Source organism: Manduca sexta, unplaced genomic scaffold (assembly GCF_014839805.1).
Source record: "Manduca sexta isolate Smith_Timp_Sample1 unplaced genomic scaffold, JHU_Msex_v1.0 HiC_scaffold_194, whole genome shotgun sequence".
In the NCBI taxonomy this organism is placed as follows: Eukaryota; Metazoa; Arthropoda; class Insecta; order Lepidoptera; family Sphingidae; genus Manduca; species Manduca sexta.
Window position 1 is genome coordinate 1 of NW_023592854.1, and position 14,508 is coordinate 14,508.

Here is a 14,508-nt window from a genome sequence, read left to right on the forward strand (position 1 = left end):
ATATTATGTATATAGTTATACCTTGCTAACAGATAGCGCTATTGTAGGCGGCATAATATCTTGTTGCAATTACTGAAAAGTAATACGTGAATATTAAGCTAATATTTTTACGTCATGCTTACTTTATGTTTAATGACTATTAGTATTACAAAAACAAAATCAGTAACCTTTTATAGTCCGTGACTGACTAAATTACGTAGATCGGATCACCAACAGCTAAATCTAAAAAGTTATATTAAGTATAATTGTAAAGTGTAGGTTGATATTGTAATTGTAACTGACTTTTCGGATGACCAACACCTCAGTCGCCCCGTGACGGAGGCTGAAAAGTCTTCGAAACGTCGGGAGAAAACTAAAATACTTATAAAACCACGATAAAATCCGAAAAGTAGTTTAATTATAATGTTTAATATTCGCTTAAATATAAGAAATCATTAAAAATATAAAAGTTATTGTTATTTATATATAACTAGCTGACCCGACAGACATTGTCTTGTCTTAACTATCAATTTGCAGCGCACATTCTGTCAATCACTGACAGTCATGTAAAGTTAAGGTGGTAGCTCAAGGTCCATTTTCATACATTTTGTTTCGGCTTTAATCTGGGTAACTAAACAAGTATTGGCAAGTAAAGAATTTAAATTCACGTCTAGTTAGTGATTAGTTCTCGCAGTTGAAGAAAAACGTAAAATAATTATCATGGATATTTCGGCCTTTAAAATTTAATATGACGAAATTTTAAAAGGCAGAAATATCCATGATTATTAAGTATTTTTACATTTTTGTTTCAACTGCGAGAACTAATCACTAAACGTGAATTAAACTTTTTACTAATACTGTTTAGTTACCCAAAGCCGAAACAAAATGTATGAAAATGGACCTTGCTACCACCTAATAGTAAAGGTTTTTAAATTTTAATTTTCCGCGCATTTTTAAATTTTTTCTTTCATAAGAACCCTCTCGCAACCATCAACAAACACAACAAAAAAAAAAAGTTAAATCGGTCCAGCGGTTCACGCGTGATGACGTGACCAAGGGAAATAGGGATTCATTGTTATATATATAATTCCGCCCGCAGCTTCGCCCGCGTGGATTTCGGGTTTCAAAATGGAGAAGGTGCTCAATTTGTCGGGATGTTTTTAATTTATGGTGGTATGCAGGTGGTCCGATTGTCCGGTCAGGGTCTGATGATGGGATCCTGGTGAAATCGAAGGAACTTTTAACCATTAAGGTTGCACACGAAATGACGGAAGCTTAAAAATGGAGTAACTTCTCCCGTTTTCCCAACATTTTCCATCACTGCTATGCTCCTATTAATTGTAGCGTGATGAAAAGTATACTATAACCAGCTCAGGAGTATGAAAAATAATTGTACCAAGTTAAGTTAAAATCCGTCGAGTAGTTTTTGTTTCTATAACGGTTATACAGACAGACAGACAAAAATTTTACTAATTGCATTTTTAGCATCAGTATCGATCCCTAATCACCCCAGTTATTTTGGAAATATATTTCATGTACAGAATTGACCTCTCTACAGATTTATTATAAGTATAGATATGCAAAAGTAGCTCAAAAATTGTCCATAACGAAAACATGCATTTTAAAGTAAAACAAAAGAAATAATATCGTGAAGCCAACCAAATAACTAATGATATATTAAATTTTGTGACTGTTCAATTTAGTCGGGTCCGCGAGATCACTTTTGTTGAGTTTCAGAACGCGACATTACATTATTATATTCTGTGCTCCAACGCACACTGCTTTGATGTTAGGAACACACCTACATTGCTTAGACAACAGTGAACTTTATACAATAGCAATAAAGCTCAAATTGACTCTACGTATTAGTTAGAAAACGTTTGTATGGGAAATAGAAAAATGCTGTTTTGAGGATTTTCCCGGCAATTATTCGAATTTTTCTCACCTTTTAAATCTTCCCTAGACCTCCACGAATAATTCAAGACCAAGATAAGATAAATCCGTTCAGCCGTTCTCGAGTTTTAGCGAGACTAACGAACAGCAATTCATTTTTATATATATAGACTAGCGGACCCGACAGACTTCGTCCTGTCAAAAAGATTTGTAATATGACAGTTTTTTGTTCCTATTCTAGTTTATTGGTCTCTGGTTTCTATCTATTTTATTGTCGGGGCAAAAATTCTCCTGAACAGAACCTTCAACCTGGTGATAGGGCGTTGTGAATAAAAAATAATTATTAAATAAAACAGATATACTTAAGCATTTAAAAGTAAGTAATCTCTTTATTGGTAATCATCATAATTATTAAAAAACAGTTTTATTTTCAATGTAGTGCTTTATGATATACAATATTTTTGTTTGATTCCTGGNGCATAGACAAATAAATCTGATGGTTTTCCAACACGGGAACAGGCAACATACAATTGACCATGGGAGAAACATGGGTTTTCCAGATTAATACCACAAACACTTAATGATTGCCCCTGGGACTTGTTAATTTGACAAATTGAATTGAAGATTACGACTTTTGGTAACGGTTGTGTTTGTCTGATGTAATGACGGGAAAACATACATTTTAAAGTAAAACAAAAGAAATAATATCGCGAAGCCAACCAAATAACTAATGATATATTAAATTTTGTGACTGTTCAATATAGTCGGGTTCGCGATATCACTTTTATTGAGTTTCAGAACGCGACGTTACATTATTATATTCTGTGCTCCAACGTACACCTTGATGTTAGGAACACACCTACATTGCTTAAACAACAGTGAACTTTATATAATAGCAATAAAGCTCAAATTTACTCTACGTATTAGTTAGAAAACGTTTGTATGCGATAAAGAAAAGGACTGTTTTAGGGGTTTTCCGACAATTAACTTGATATTTTCTCGCCGTAAAACCATCCTTGAGCTTCGACGAATATTAAAAAAAAAGAATTGGCCAAATTGGTCCAGGCGTTCTTGAGTTATGCGCTTACCAACACATTTAGCGATTCATTTTTATATTATAGATATAGATGTGTCAGACCGTTTTGTAATTTCCATTTGTTTATATTAAACAAGCTGCGCCTAAAACTTTGTCTCTCTGGTCTCAGATCTATCTTAGCCAATCAACCTTCCCGATAGGTTTCCCCGTAATACAAAACACTTGTGGAGTGTGTGGCTGTCTCTCCTCAACTAACCCTAAATGGTACACTGAATGAAGTTTTAGAGTTATAAAATTTTAAATCCAACGTGTAGTATTAGCCCGATACGTCAACGAACGTTTGAGCAAATAAAAAAATCTCTCGCTTATTTTCTCGCTTCCCTCGTTATTTTATATCTTAAAAATCAATAAACACAATTAAGCATTTAATTTAAATAGTCTGGGTTAATGAGTGTAACTTAGCACGGGAGCCTCGTGGGGTCACAGGTTCAGACTGCGCCGTACTTACCACGGCTCAATTAAATACAATTGCAACGCAATGGTTTCGAAATCCTTTATACAATGAAAAGGAAAGAGCTTGTATTCTCAGATTATAAGCGAAACGTTTTCTTTCTTAATTGATTTAATTATTTATCAATTAACGAAGTTTTTGTAAGAAGTACAAAGCATTATGCCTACTACATTCAAAGAAGAATAAATAATTCTTTTTTCTATCGCGAACATTCTATGTAGGTACTACTTTAAATATGTGAATATGAATATTACCTGGATTATTTTATATGTTTATTGCTTTCATTTGCGTGTGACTTCCAGATTTTTATGTGGGCATTATTTTCTTATCTGATGTGCGAGATTTTCTTGTAATAAGTTTAACTTGAGGCAAGGCGAGAAAAAATATTTATTTTATTACCATACGTAATGTCTACCTTTACATTTCATACGAAATCTATGTAATATAAGATGGTTATTTCTGGTAAAACTTGACATATGAACAATTCATGGTCGTAAGTGATTCACTCAGCGCAACAATAGCTTTAAATAGTGAGAAATTATCACCACATTTAGAAATATGGCGTGATTGTGTTTTATCCGCCATTTGGCATTAGAATAAACTTTGATTCTGTAACATGTGCACTCGCATTTAAACGATTATTATTCTAAAACATAACACCATCTGCTACGCACGCGATATTCCGAACAAACAATGCGGACATACTGCCCACTTGTTGCAACTATTGCAAAGACAGCGTGAGCGTTCAGCCAAACTGCGCATTTGAGGGCGAAACGGCGAGGGGCGGCTTTTTTATCGCGTCAGCTGCACAAGTGGATCCGACAATAATGGGATTAAACTGTATTTTAAAGAAATAAGGTCTATATCATTCCCTTATAATTGGACCCCTTCGCTATTTTTTATTCATTAGTTCGATTGTGTTGTGTAAGCGTGCGTCGCGGCGTGAAATCGGATCAATTACCTCTCTTGCGGAATAGACGGTTTGTATATATTTATCGCTACCGTTAGATTATCGATGGCCGCGGCTAATCGTGTCGAATTGGGCAATTTGAATGATGACTACTGTATTATTCGTGTAATAGACGGTTCATTCGAGAATTTTTATGTATGCAGTAATTTATTGCTGTTTGTGAATGGGTTGTTTTGTTTCCCGCTTCAATTATATTGGGAATGGTTTCTGCGTTATTATCACGTAAAAATTGTAATAACCGTATCTTTATACACCATTTATACTTTTAATAAATATTATTTAATAAAACATACCGCATGTACACGATGGTTCAAATACAACTTAATTCAACATAGGTATATTGGCCTTATAACCTGGAATTTAAGCCTAAAATAGGTATAACAATTTAAAACAGAGCTATAAATATTAACAAATCATAATTTAGAAATATTGCACGATCCATCCATATCAAATACAGTTGTATTTCCGACACAAGGCGTTATAGGCTCGCGTGTCGCTTGGAACTTAGCGGCACGGCGTGGCGTATCGGCACATCGGTACATTGTCGCTTTGTCGCCGGGCTCATTACTCCACGGTGTTGTCGCCTCGTGTCGCCTCGGTAGAGAGACAACGGGGCCAATGGATATTGGAATCTGGCTTGTAACTTACGGTAAATATGCAGGAGCCGTGTCTAATGGTATAGGATTGCATGTTAGTAAAAAATTCCTTTCGCAATACAAGAAACAACTGGACTGGACAAATAAGGATTTTGAAATAACTTATGTAGTAAACTGTATTGTAGCCTGTTTGACTTCGTGCTGTAGAATAATTTCCGATACAATCCAAAGATGAATAACAGCAAACGGCCCAAAATAGGCCACACCACCTCAAAAAATTAATTACCTCGGTGCCACTGGATGATACTTAGCATTGTCATCTTGTGTTATCAAATGTGTTACGGATGGTAGGTATTACACATTCAACATCAGGTAGACAACATTAAGTTCTACTTTAAGTTGTCTGAGATAGAAAATTGATAACGGAGGTCCATTAATTCGGAATATATGCGTTACTTAAATACCTATCGTTATAAAGCACCATTTATTATTACGTAGGAGGTAATATAAGCAATAAATATATATTTATTATGTTCACATAATTACCAGATAAATGGTATGGAACGTATTACCAAGGTTACCTTTGTTACAGAATATAGATCATAATCGATTTGGGAGCCACCTTGAGCTCAATAAGAAGGCACGCTTTGAAAAGTTTTCGGAAATGTTATTCCAAACTCTACATGAAGCAAATTATGCCACCTTTTAAAGTAGGATAAACTAGGTAAGTTTGTAGGTTTGTTTGAAAAGGAATCTTGAACTGTAGAACCGATTGTTAAGTTCTTTACTTAATAGAGTCTTGCTGCAAGTATTTTCTTTTGGTTCCTTTTATTAAAGACAAAGACTGATGTTAAATCTCATAATGATTAATGTGCAATTAATTAGTACGCTATGTACAATATCCTTCGAACTAACACACATTTTTTTTTACAAAATATGATTAGGAATACACTACCAATGAGACCTGCCGGAATTCGTCAATAGTTTCGTGAGGCTATCCCAATTAGAGTGGTTGTGTTGAGACCCTAGCGCGTCGGGCAGCGTCCGGGAAATCAAAAAGTCAAATACACCAGCTCTAACGAAGCTCGTGACCCGGGAGTGGTGGCATGCACGCACTGCACCGGGGCACGGCTAGCACTGTCGTCTGCTTCTTTCACGATGAACTCATTTTATTGAACAAATGATGGCAACAAGTAACAATGCTATATTAACTAAGTAGCTCTTGCTCCGGTATTGCGCCCGCCTGAAAGTACTTCTGGAATAAAATTACATTATTGGCATATCTGTGTACTACATTGCGTATTAATTCGTTTAATGCTTTTGTAGTTTACTTCTTATAAACATCCAAAACTTAAACTTTAAAATAATATTACCTACTAAGATGCCGAAATTCTCAAAACAATTACTAAATGTTAGAGAGAAATACCTTCTCTAGCTAGTTGGTTGCATACATCGATATATAGGTATTGTGTAAGAGAGTATCTGTATCCGCTTTGTCTAGTTCCTTCATCAATCACCAGTGCTTGTTTCACAACTTCTGAATAAATGATTTTCGACACATAAATGTATAATAAGAACAGAAAGACAGGTTGACGAGCGCAGTGCAGTGCCATCCAGTTGCTTAATGCTATAATTTTACATGATGTCTATATCTTCTATTTGTAGGTAAGAGTCTCTGCAGGCGAGCTGCATGCTCGTCTCATCCAGGTGAATAAAAAAGCACATGGTGCAAACTACTTTAAAAATGTCTTCATCATTAAACATAATATTTTCTGAGTACCATAAGGGTAATCATAAATTATCATGGCCATTCAACAACAAATAGACAATATCCTGCGCTAATGCTCGGAGTCGTCCATAAATATCTGTCGCAGCTACTTGTTTTAATGTTCCTGCTGTCCCTCTAATTGGCAGCGCGTTGAGAAATGGACAGCTTAATCCTACGAGTGCAGATAAATCATTACAAAATAGTTTTGTCACTAGATGTTAGTTAGCATTTTATTTATTATTAAGAAGACTGATTTATCACTTACTTTAGTTAGTTTAGAAACTATTAGAATGAATTTTAAAGTGTGTAATTAAAGGTAGACTGCAGGATAAATAGGACTCAAGGTATAGATGTGAGATCATCCCAAAAATCTCCATCACTATTGATGATACGAAAGGCAACAGCAACTAGTCACTTTTTATGGTTTTTTGTGAGATAGTGATTATTTCCTAGTTTCTATCCTAGTCAAGGAGATATATTTACGCTGTAGGTTTTCTTTATCGCATAATCTGCTAACGAGGTTACCTGATGATTCATTCGTGGTCCCTACAGCCCATAAATACCCAGAATACCAATAGAAATAAGGATTCTCTGAGAGAGAGAGATTTCTCTCTCCCACTTTAAAAGAAAAGAATAGGTATGGCAGAACGAATAGGGGAGTTCGGACCTCCTTTAAAAATAATGTTTAAATATGTCTTCAGCGCGGCTCTAACACTTAGTAAGAGTTGAGTTCGTTTACTATCAGCGATCTCTTCTACGAATTAAATCAATCCAGTCAAATCAAATCCTATCAACCCTATCAGCCCGATGCGACTTCCGCGTACAGGGAGCAGTAGTGGTTAATTAGACCGGCGTGTTGCGGGTTAAGGGGCCGGTTGTACCGAGCGAGCGACGGACATGCGCCGCCCCGACCACGCTCATTACTGCGTGTAGGGTTAATGCGTCTGCTTATTTATTATGCTACAATTTGTTAGAATGTTTATTTAAATTGGGTATTTTAGATTTCTATTTCTAGCTATAGACGCAAACCGTGTAGTCGTAGTCGTAACTAAGGTAACGTAGGTTTTAAGTGCGAGGCGCGAGCTCAGACTTACCTAAACTTAATATGTAGAGCGAAGGTGTTTTGATCTACTAACTTAAGCACGCAGATCCAACCGCGTTAAATACTCTAATCGAAATACAAGATACTAGCTCTATGTCACTCCGGCACAGTGTAGACTTCATTAATAAAAGTATTTTATGAATTCTAAAGACCACTTTACGATAATAATGTGGAAAAAAACAAATAAATTGATATCAGTTACAAATTACAGATGTAAATATTTTTTATGTATTTGGTATTTGATAGGTAGCCAAACATATAAAACTCACGCTGGGATCAGCGCTTTAAATATAACGTGTAATAAAATAAACAACTTATTTGGGTGATATTTTTTTATTTTGTGGTATTGAAAACTATACTTGAGTCCGATAAATAGACGTACCGAAGCAAGTAAAATAATGATCGTTAATTAATCACAAAATGAATGAATTGTGGGCTCTGCTAACATGCTTCTTCACATTCTAGGATTACACATAATAGGAAATTGTTTAAATTAAATCACTATTTTATTTGTCGTGCAGAACCCAACTAACCAATAAACAAACTATACAAGGATATTTATAGAGCAAACACACGTTCGCTACAATAAAAACATTATACTTTAGCAAAACCGTTCGGCCTAGTAAACTTAGCGCTAATACAACCCGTTACCGCGGATTCTGTAAGAAGCGCGCGACGCGACAGGCCACAGGAGACGGTCGCGGGTTAATTAGGACCGGCCCCAGTTTGTAACGCCTAAGTGGTGTCATGTACTGCCACGGCGCGGGTCGAAAACACCCGCCCTAACCCTATCTCCGCAGTTTATCGCCTTAACGGCCACAAGTGGCCGGTCAAATGGGCCCGGACGATTTTATTTCGCCACTTTACAAATCGATATTTGAATTTATCGAGCGACATTCGGATTCGTGGGTCGTAAACGAGATACAATACGATCTGGCGGTTAGTCCGCGGTGCAGCGTGTTGGCAGACTTTCATCCGAGTTCGTTTCCGAGAAGTCATTAAGCGTGAACGGTGTGTTAGCTGTTCGTGTCCATAATTCTTTTGTTGCGTTTACTTCTTAAGCACTAGTTGTTTTAAACAGTCTTTAAATGACGGTCGGAAGAAGCATCGGTTATGTTTATTCACAATAGTACTCGTTTTAAAATAATGCGCAACTTACGATCCAATCATTATTACGTAAGTAAATCATAAGGTGTACTTGATGATCATGCGTTAAAAGCATTTTAATAAAATGAAAAATAAAGTTTATTACTTGAGTTAAGTAAACCGGAGGATGTCTACACTTCTCATCACCCAGTAGAGTACATCTACGTCTATGGTAAAAATTACTCTATCCAGCAACAAAATATAGGGCTGATAATAATGTAACTAAAGGTTTTGATAATATATAAAACTAGCTTTTGCTCGCGGCTCCGCCCGCGTTATAAAGTTTTTCAGGCTAAAGTTTTCCGTTATAAAAATAGTCGTTTTCCGGGAGCCTATGTTCTTCCCAGGGTCTCAAACTGTCTCCATACCAAATTTCATCTTAATACGTTAGGTAGTTTTGAGTTTAACACGTTAAGGCAGACAGATGCAGCGGGGACTTTGTTATATTATTTAGAACTTTTAAGTGAAACAATCCCGTCATACATCATTGTTGCATAACTTTAACCGTTTACGCAGCGCAGGCAACGGAAGCTCTCAAAACTCATAATTTTCCCCGATTTTGCAACATGTTTCATTACTGCTCCGCTCCTATTGGTCATAGCATGATGATATATAGCCTATAGCACTCCACGAATAAAGGGCTATCCAACGCAAAAAGATTTTTTCAGTTTGGACCGGTAGTTCCTGAGATTAGCCATTACTGCCCCGCTCCTATTGGGTATAGCGTGATGATATATAGCCTATAGCACTCCACGAACAAAGGGCTATCCAACGCAAAAAGAATTTTTCAGTTTGGACCGGTAGTTCCTGAGATTAGCCATTACTGCCCCGCTCCTATTGGGTATAGCGTGATGATATATAGCCTATAGCACTCCACGAATAAAGGGCTATCCAACGCAAAAAGAATTTTTCAGTTTGGACCAGTAGTTCCTGAGATTAGCCATTACTGCCCCGCTCCTATTGGGTATAGCGTGATGATATATAGCCTATAGCACTCCACGAACAAAGGGCTATCCAACGCAAAAAGAATTTTTCAGTTTTGACCGGTAGTTCCTGAGATTAGCGCGTTCAAACAAACAAACAAACAAACAAACAAACTCTTCAGCTTTATATAATAGTATATAGATTAACAATATTATCGTTTTAATGATAAATAAGCGGTGATAGCCAAGTTAGGAGTGCAGCAAGACGAATGTCCGCAGGTTGCAAACCCAAGAGCATTTTATCGTACTTCTTACCTCTGACTTTTGTAATATGCTTTGTGAATTATTGCTTGCTTTAATGGTTAAGGGAAACATCGTTATGTAACGTGCGTACATAAGAAATTTTCTATAGGAATTTTGATGGTGTGTGAAGGCTACCAATCCCTACTAGGCCAGCGTGGTGGACTAAGGCCTAATTTGTCTCAGTAGTAGAGGAGCCCTGTGCCCAGCAGTGGGACAGTGTATAATGCAGGACGGATATCATTATTATATTATATTATTGTGTTTTGCAGCCGTGACGTTCCACGAAACGATGACAGAATTGTACCGACGTATTTTTGTCAACATTGTTCATTTTTGTAAAACCTTTTCCATTCTTTATTCCTTTGCTTTCAACTGGTTATTGCCCTTTATTCTTATAACTGTGTCTCCTTTTAAAAAAAAATCCTATATATTTTTTTAATTATTGATTTATTTTGTTTTGCAAGGACAAGGCAGAACGAAATAATTTAACTGGGCCGCTGATTACTTATAAACTTAATTTCTTTAATAACAATAATAATGTCAATACAAAAATAAAATTAAGAAAACAGTAATTTCAATATTGATTACAGATAAGAGAAGGTTATATTAACGTTTTGATTACGTTGAATCGTGATATGTTATCTGTGCGATAAAACCGAAGAAACGGAATTATAATTAAAATTATGGCGGTCTTGTTCATTTCAATATTTTTTATAGTTCGTTAGATAAAAATATAAGAGGCATTTATGTAAAATTGTTTATTATTATACCGAGTAAGTGCAGACGTAATACAGATTACCATGTTTAATTTTAGGCATACTTTTGGTTGTTTATGAATGTATATAAATATCATATGTGTATATTTTATGGATGTATATTATGCGTTTATTTATGTATTTATTATTGGTTATAATCTTTTTAATAACCCAAATTATTATTCTTTTCACTAGACAGTCTTCTCTTTCTCCTTATTTTATATTCATCCTATAGTTGTCTAAAAGATGTTGCCTCGAACGATAAGATCGTCATATTTTGTACTCTTTTGATTCTTATATTTTATTTAAGTTGATTTGCTTGTGTGCAAATTTAATAAACAAAACAAAAATCAACAAATAAATAAAAAGGTAAAATGTTACATAAAGTTATTGAAGCATTTTTTTTAAACAACATAATATTTCGTTTTACGTAATATTGTGTACCTCTTTGAAGGTAATTGTTTGTTTTATATTTAAATTCAGGTTAATGAAAACGTATCACTATGGTATATCCTGTGAAAATAATACTGAAAAATTACTAAACCTAAGATTACTATACAGTTTGTATACTTACTTAAAATTTGACATTTACATATTATACATATTATAAGACTGTATGCATCCGTCAAGAAGTAAACGATATACGGGGCCAGGAACAAAAGTTAATTATCATATGTGAATGTATCGACTACCATTAGAAATTAATATGTACGCCGTTACAAAGCCATTCCAATTACAAAGAGACCTTTAATCCCATCGTGGGCCTAATAGACTCATTGATTTCCCATCCGAACGTCACATAATACTATAGTGGGAACACCCAGTAGCCGATGATTTAAACATATTAATAGTGATTAGGGTAATTAGAAATGCGCATGGACCTCATTACCGTGATGGAGGGGTCCGTGGGGGCTAATTAAGGATGTCGCGTGTAATTGAAACTTTTAGTGGAGATACTATGCATTTACATAAGAAAAACAGAGGCGCGAGCGCCGCCTCGGGCAACGTGGTCTCCTTACTACGAAGTTTCTTTATAACGAGTTTCAAGCAGATATCGTATAGTAATTATTTGCCGAGTCATAGTTTTCGGATGTTGAAAATTAATTTAGATTACACATAGGTCCCGCGCGACATTAAACTCATATTCTTAAGCAGAATTACGTGGAATCTTAGATTCATACATTTTTCAGAATCATATTATCTATATTTTCAGGAATTACTGCGTGTAAACTATATATACTTTACTTTACATATTCTGGCAATAGTAACCAATAAAGACTCTAGTATGAGAGAGACCTACCTAGGACCCTGATAAATCGAAAGTTAAATCCCTGTCGTCTTATCGAGCGTGCGTTTGCGCACCGCACTGCCCTAATTTATTGAACAAATGCAATATAATTTGAGAGGCGAGCGCCCACGCCCACGCGCCCGTTCACCACTCATGGCATTTTTATTGACCAACTATAATTTCTTTTCTAATTGCAGATGTACCTGATTGTAGCTCGTTAAACCGATGGCTTCAAATGCTCAATAAATGTAGGATTTTATTCGGTAATTTACCTTTTAGGACAGATGGACTGATAAACATACGAGTTATCGTGGCTCGGGTAACTACATTTGTGTTTCAGGGATCTCATTATACTAAATTTACGTGTTACTTTCTTAAGTATGTAGAAATGTACATATTTTGATTTCCGAACTTCATCCAAACCTTTACATTCACAAACTTTCGCATTTACAAGAAGTAAGATTTGAAGTACCTATGCTATAGAGTGAGTAATCGCAGGTTTTGTATTTATTTTCAAATTCCAATATGTTTCATGTAAAGTTTAAAGGTTAGTGTCGTGCTCCACAAACTGTAAGTTAATTTGCGAACAAGGTCAGAGGTGCAACGAAACTCATTATCTCGACCTTTTGGTCGCAGATAGATTGCTTCAAGCGTGCGATAAGCGTAAATGTACTTTGTACTTTCAGTAAGTACAGACTACGATAGCCTAGCGGGGGTAAAATCAACCACCGAAAAGGTTTATAAGATCCATATAATTTTTGGATAAATAGTAGATAGGTGCGTAAGTTTACTTGCTGTAAAGGCGAACGGAAGTATCGTGAGCTATACATTTATTCAAAAGTTTTCAATAAGGATTTCTTATTTATATCAAGTCTACTAACACTTAATCCTCTCAGTAGAGGATGCTCATGATCATCAAAATATGGCTCGCATGTATTATTAGATCGTAAATCAAAAAGTATATTGCAGGAGACCCGTTTTAATGAATATATAAAAAAAAACAATAACTGATTATTTTTTTATATGTATGTTGAAAAATGTTTGAAATAATTATCAATAGAATAATTTTCAGAGAAGGGGCTTCCATGTAAAGTTTTTGATTTATTACGCACAGGTGCCATCGATGTTATTTTTTATTCAGTAGGTATGTCTAGTGTCTACTCACATGTTGGTCATGTAATATATCGGCGAGACTTTGCCGGTCTGGTATTTAATTCTAACTTTAATTAATTATAGTTGTCCTACAATTAAGTATATAATAGAACATCTCATCTATTGTCTGGATAGGGGTGGCCGGCAAGAGCTACCCGTCACAACGCCTCTTTAGCTCAGTGGTAGAGCACTGGTCTCGTAAACCAGGGGTCGTGAGTTCAATCCTCACAGGAGGCATAATGTTAATATATTTTTGAGTTAAACATTTAATTTAGTTTAACAATAAGTATATGAAATAATGCATAGTATCTTAAATATATTATAATTTATATAAATAGTTATTTTAGATTTATTATAATAATAAAGTATTTATGGGATCTTACGAAAACAAAAACAATTTTTTTTTTTTAAGAAAAGATATTAAAAAAGGTTAGGTTTTAAATAGGTATGTACGTAATTTATTTTTGTATTTTTGACATAGCGTACGAGAGTTACCATGTGATTATTAAAAACATTACCACGGGTGCTTGTAAAAACTGGATACCTAAGACGTTAATGTAATTTTAACATACTCTGCATGTATCCGTTATTCAGTGGGATATTAATACAAAGGAGAGCAGCACAATTACCCTGATAAGCAGGTTGGGGCACGCGAACTGTCCGACGCTGTACCAGTGGGGAGTTTTTTTAATAATAGTTCGAGAAAATACCATACTATTTAAGAGTCATCTTGAACCATAAAGTACGACGGACGAGCATTTTATATTTAAAGGTTTGCAATCTGTACATCGTAAAGTTATTTTCTGCGTTAACTGAAATAAAAATTATAAAATTGGGTCATTTTGCCGATAATTTAGGGGTTTCCAGTTTTTAACATCATAATGGTGGTATTGTGTTATACTAGGTGTTGCTCGCGGCTTTGCCCGCGCTTAAAGCCTCGCTACAAAAGTTTTCACGTCACTGGGCCGAACGTAGCGCGATTTATACGACAACAGCGCCATCTATATAATAAAATCAGAGATAGTAGTTATTATTTCCAACGAGAGCAAGTTACCAGGAAAAAGTAGCCTATGTTTTAAGCCAGAA

General features: G+C 35.4%; 1 non-coding gene across 1 annotated transcript; it reads left to right on the plus strand.

Moving 5' to 3' along the window:
- The first annotated feature begins 13,587 nt into the window (after positions 1-13,587).
- Trnat-cgu lies at positions 13,588-13,659 on the plus strand. Its single transcript has one exon. It is a non-coding gene; the product is annotated as a tRNA-Thr (tRNA).
- Positions 13,660-14,508: the final 849 nt, after the last annotated feature.